Source organism: Brassica napus, chromosome C1 (assembly GCF_020379485.1).
Source record: "Brassica napus cultivar Da-Ae chromosome C1, Da-Ae, whole genome shotgun sequence".
Lineage (NCBI taxonomy): Eukaryota > Viridiplantae > Streptophyta > Magnoliopsida > Brassicales > Brassicaceae > Brassica > Brassica napus.
Window position 1 is genome coordinate 43,105,763 of NC_063444.1, and position 6,000 is coordinate 43,111,762.

The window sequence follows — 6,000 nt, forward strand, 5'->3', positions numbered from 1 at the left end:
AAAGTCACAAGAAATTCAAACGGAGTTATCTTAACCCAATCTCATTATGCTGAAACAATATTAGAGAGATTTAAAAATTACTCTAAGAGTACGGCAAAAACTCCGTTAGATCCCCAAATGCACTTGACAAAGAATTCAGGTGAAGCGGTTTCACAAAATGAGTATGCACTTGTGATTGGAAGTCTCATGTACATGACAAATTGTACTAGACCAGATCTAGCGCATGCAATAAACGTACTTAGTCGATATACAAGTAATCCAGGTCATACACACTGGAAAGCTATAACGAGGGTACTCAATTACTTGCGCTACACCAAAGATTTTGGGCTTCACTATGGTAAAGAACCAGCAGTTTTAGAAGGATACAGTGATGCTAACTGGATATCAGATTCCAAAAATTCAAAATCCACGAGCGGATATGTCTTTACACTAGGAGGAGCAGCAATATCATGGAAATCTACCAAACAAACAGTGTTAGCCAGATCTACCATGGAATCTGAGTTCATAGCCTTAGACAAAGCAGCAGAAGAAGTTGAATGGCTTAGAAATTTTTTGGAAGATATTCCTATGTGGGAGAAACCTGTGCCAGCCATACGCATACATTGTGATAGTCAATCAGCAATAGCTCGGGCTCAGAATAATCTCTACAATGGTAAATCTCGTCACATCAGAAGACGACATAAAACCATTAGACAACTTATCTCAACTGGTGTAATCACAATAGACTACATCAAATCGGCTGACAACCTAGGGATCCATTTACTAAAGGTTTGCCACGAGATGTTGTTGCTAAATCATCAAAAGGAATGGGTTTAAAGCCTATAACGAATGAGGATGCGTGATTGCAACCCTACCTATCATGACTGGAGATCCCAAGACGTAGGTTCAAAGGGAAAACAAAATCAAGCAGAATCTAACCAAAGCACTTGAGACAAAGTAGTCTCTTCCCAGCTCCTAAGATGAGAAAAGTGCTAACAAATGTGTAAAGGATAAGCATAAGCTTTTAATGATTCCATAGCTTCTAAGCGGAGTATTACTCAATACTTTTCATGGTCGATCACCTAATGAGTGTGAAATGGGGCCGTTTCTAGGAGAATGAATGCAATGTTATATTCTCTAAGTTCACTCATGAAAACCAGGAATAGTTCAGGGCCACAATGAACACAATAGAGAACTAAGTTCTACGAGAAAATGAAGCTGCGTTATGCCTGTTGTCTCGGTCTACATAAAACACCGGTTGGTTCAAGACATCATGTTCACCTTCTGGTAAAGTAAACCCGATAGATATTAACTATGAGTGGTTCAAGGCTTAAAAATGCCACCAACTCAAACACAGTGAATTTTTCGCAAACACTCTCGATAAGTTTGTCTAGTCTAGTAAAGATTAGAATAAGTATAGTATTTAGAGTCTATCGAGTCTGCATTTAGTCTGCATATGTTTTAGAAGAGTCATTTCTATTCATGTGGAGGATTGTTGGGTCTAATTATTAAGCCTAATGGCTCAAATAATATATGGCAAATGTGAAAACGAAATGGGCCTATGGGTTCTTATAAAAAGTCTTGTTGGCTTTAATGAAATGAAGTTAACAACATCCCACATTGGTTGGGAGAGTTGGTTTTGAGGAGTATATATATGTCTTCATGACATGAGAGGTTAAACAGCTCAGAGGAAGATAGAGCTCCCCACGCGCGCGCCGCCGCCGCCGTCCGGCTCGGCTCGGCGTGGGCGTGGGCGTGGGCGTGGGCGTGGGTGTGGGCGTGGGCTTGGGCTTGGGTCTTGGTGGAGGGCCTCCGGCCCAATAAGATTCTTTTTGGACCAAGTTAAGCTCAACGTTTTTTGCCATTTCATTTCTAAAAAACAGCATGACATTTGTGTATAAACGACATGTAGTTTGTCTAAAAACGACACGAAGTTTATCTGTTCGAAATGGATCAGAACCGAGTCAACAAGAGAGAAACTTGCGGAGAAAGTTGCTCAACGTTCCACTACGAGATCTTTGAGAGATTTTCGGAAAACGTTGGCAACAGTTTCAAAAAACCGCTCCTCATCTCTTCTTTATATATCGACTCTCTTCTCTCTTCATTTCTTAACTTTTTTCGCATCGAAACCAACAGCAAAAATCCCTTACCGTAAGTCGTGAATACGAGAGTGTTTCGTAGAGTTTATAGTTCGATAGGGCGATTCATGAGTGAAGCGTGATCGTCTGCCATGGTTGTATCCTGGGACTCGATATTCGTACAGTACCGTCTCACTAACGGAGCGAATATTTAGAGTTAAGGAAAGAGATTATATCTCGACTCCATGTATATTTGCGAATACAATTTCTTATCGTTCTTGTATTCGCTTTACAAATCGTCAATTTCCTTAACATGTTATTTTGTTATATCGTTTATCTCAGTCTAGTTATCCGACTTCTACATATTATAGTTTAGTTATCTCATAATTAGTTGTCTTCGTATAACATATAATGGAGAATACCAAAAAATTGCATTTGATTTACACATTTACGAATTTTGTATGATTTGTATGCATACAAATCTGATATTTTGGATATAATTAAGTTGGATGGACTGAACTTTGTTGACAGATTTGTCCATCACTCTTATTGAAATCCACTTATCTAACTTCTTTTTTTTTTGAAACACATTCCACGTATCTAACTTAATTGATGTTTTTTTGTCCTCTCTCACTTTCGTAGATTTCTTCTCTACCATGTGGGTACATATAGAACCCTTGATTTTTACACACTTTTCCATTTCGCTAAAATAAACCAAAATAATACATTTAACCGATGGTGCTCTGTTATATCTCATACACAATACTTATTTTTGTTTATAATATAAAAATTATACTACATATATCTTTTAATTACTAGAATTTAACCTTATTTATGTTACTAAACTGTGTGGAGAGTTTAATAAAGTATCACAACTTATTTATAAAAAATTTTAAATAATTTCTAAACTAATAACTCTTCATAGAAAACAAATTTGTGATAATATACACCCACATATAAGTAAAAAGAACCGTAGTCCCGTATATATTAAAATAGAAACATTATAACATTTGAATGATGTCACATGTCATCAGTATAATGACTTTTAAAATCTTTAAAAAAATAGGTTGATCCATCTAAACACATAATATATTTTTCATTAAACTAATCATAGAGTTAATTATTAATGTATAAGAATTACTTCTTTTGTTAAATAAAAGCTATAGAATTACCTAATATGATTAAAATATATGAAAATTAATGATTTTGAATCATGAAAATTTGGTAACAATTTGTGTATCATCTATCATTTTAGTTTATTTTATATTATTAAAATAAATCAAACAATCACATTAACCATATAATAATAAAAAAAATTCACATATGTTATATTTTAAATTTTAAATTTTATAAATTGATAAATCTGTTAAAAATCCCACACTGAAAATTTGTGATCAAAGATTTCAAATTTAATAACAAAATACAAATGATTATAAGACAATAAGAGTAGAATGTCTCATTTAATAGATATTCAGATTAAAATATATATGAATTTTAATATTATTTAAATTAAACTATATATTATATAAAAATACATAAATATTTAAATTTCAAAATTTGCATTGAACAAGTATTGAGAATTTAATTTTAATTTCAAAATTTATATTGATTGTTTTTAAATAATTATAAATTACTACACTATTAAAAGTTCCATACTGAAAATTTTGTTACCAATGTTTAAAAACTTTTGTTATAAAAAGATACAAATGATCATAAAAAAATATGAGTAGAAAACCTCATTTAATTTATATCATGTCAATTACTTTTAGTTATAAATTATGTAAAATAGATAAAAGTAAATATTTGGATTTATTTACCTTAAAATAATTATAAATAAATAACATTAATTATTTTTATATGTTCATAACAATTTAAATATATACGTAATAGTTATTGGATTTTTAATTACTCAATATATATTTTTATTTTTATTTTTATTTTTATAATATATAAATTTGTAAATAAATAAAATACATAAAATTATGTATATTAAATGCTCGGATCTTAATCTAGTACTGTACTTTTTAAAATGTATCTTTCAAAATCAACATTTACTTCTTAATTTTGTTTCTTCGCTCTTTCGTAGTTTTAGTATGTCTCAATTTAGTCTACCATCATTAAAGTATATAGAGTGTATCTAAACCGACAAATTAAGTGATTGGAATAGTTGACAAATAAAGGTGATTGGAATAAGACCACTAAATAGTATTTATTGACAATCAAAGTAAAGAGGCTAACCAAAAGCAGCTTAAAGGTAAGAAGAGTCTACGATGGTTTAATCCATGTGCCCTCCGATCCTCTCTTTTTTTTTTTTTTATCATTAATGTAATAAATCATTGTTTGCGTTGGAAAGTAAAACCAAACCAGAAAAACGACAAAGTGCAACCAATAGGTGCGAGGGAGAACAGAGCTCCAAAAGCTAGTAAAATGAACATAACTTGTTACTTGCCGAGGACGCCAATACTGGGAACACCACAACCGGGTGCTACAAACCTCAAGGAACACAAGCTTCTTAAGTAGATGTGGAGGCTTCAAGATGATTCCGATCTTGTAACCAAGAAGGGCCTTGGTGTGCAACATAAGATTAACCAAGAAGGGCCTTGGTGTGCCCTCCGATCCTCTTTCTTACTATTTTTAATTATTTTTGGTGGACATCAAATATTTCGACAAACATATGGCCATCCACACCCTCGTATTACCACTAATTTTACGATCATCCTCCTTTAACATGACATCATTACAACAGGAGGAAGAACAAAAGGGAATAAATGCTATTTAAAAAAAAAAAATTACGATCATCAATAGAGAAGATAACCATCAATCTAGTAGTTCAAAAAAAAAAACCATCAATCTAAAGGGTTCAACCCAAACATAGTTACTATTTGCACGAGTATCTCGAGCTACGCAATAGTTAAGGCTAATACACAAACATTCCAAATATTCCTTAAAATAATGCTATATATTCAACTTAGTTGAATATTTGTAAATAAATCTGTATGATTATTACTCTTTATTTCTGTTTAAATAAAATGTAAATGTTTTAGTGTCTTACTAAATTCTTCAATGATTTGTTCTGTAGTCAGACTTTATTGCTTAGTAATAAAAATGATATTTCTGCTACCTCTCTTCTGGAGTAAATCTATTCAAAGATTTTCATTGTCTACCCAATTTAAAGCGTCACATGTGCAACAAAAATATATGTTGGTGGGGTTTAGGGGTTTTGTATACAAGTATTGAAAGTTGGAGATAATGAAAAATCACATGACATGTGTCAGAATTGAAATTTGATATCGCTATTCATCCAAAATTATGTTTCATTTAATTTGCTTTTTTTTTTCATTTCTTTTGCTATCGCTATTCATCCAAAATATTAACAGTTTCACCAAATCCAGTGCCTTTTGGCCGACCAGAAACAAAGAAGAAGATTAAGTTTGCCAGAATATATATACAGTGGTCGATAGTATACTTCTCTTTTCAGAAGGGAGCATGTGACTCGTCATCATGTTCATGTCTTTATGACTTATGTCTTTCTCAACCATGTGATCGGTAGATTGTGTTAACTTCTATAGATTTTTTTTCCTTTTTAATTTATTGAATCTCCGAAATCACATAACATTTACAAAAGAAGAAACAATCATACGAGTGTCATAACAGATCAAAACAAAGTTATTGACTTATTTCAATTCCAATCATATCAACCTCTAACTTCAAACTTAACAAAACCAAAAAAAAAGCTTAATTATATCTTCCATTGTTGCATTTTGCCTTCATTCATCATCATATCATTAACTCACCAAATACTTAAACATCAACTCTATTTTGTCAATCATGTGAAGCAATCTTGATTAAGAAATACCACACGATTATCAAGAAACTGAAATTTATTACAGAGCTCAATCACTTTCCTCCTTTCGTGTGGCACTAGTCTTTGCAATAGAAGCCA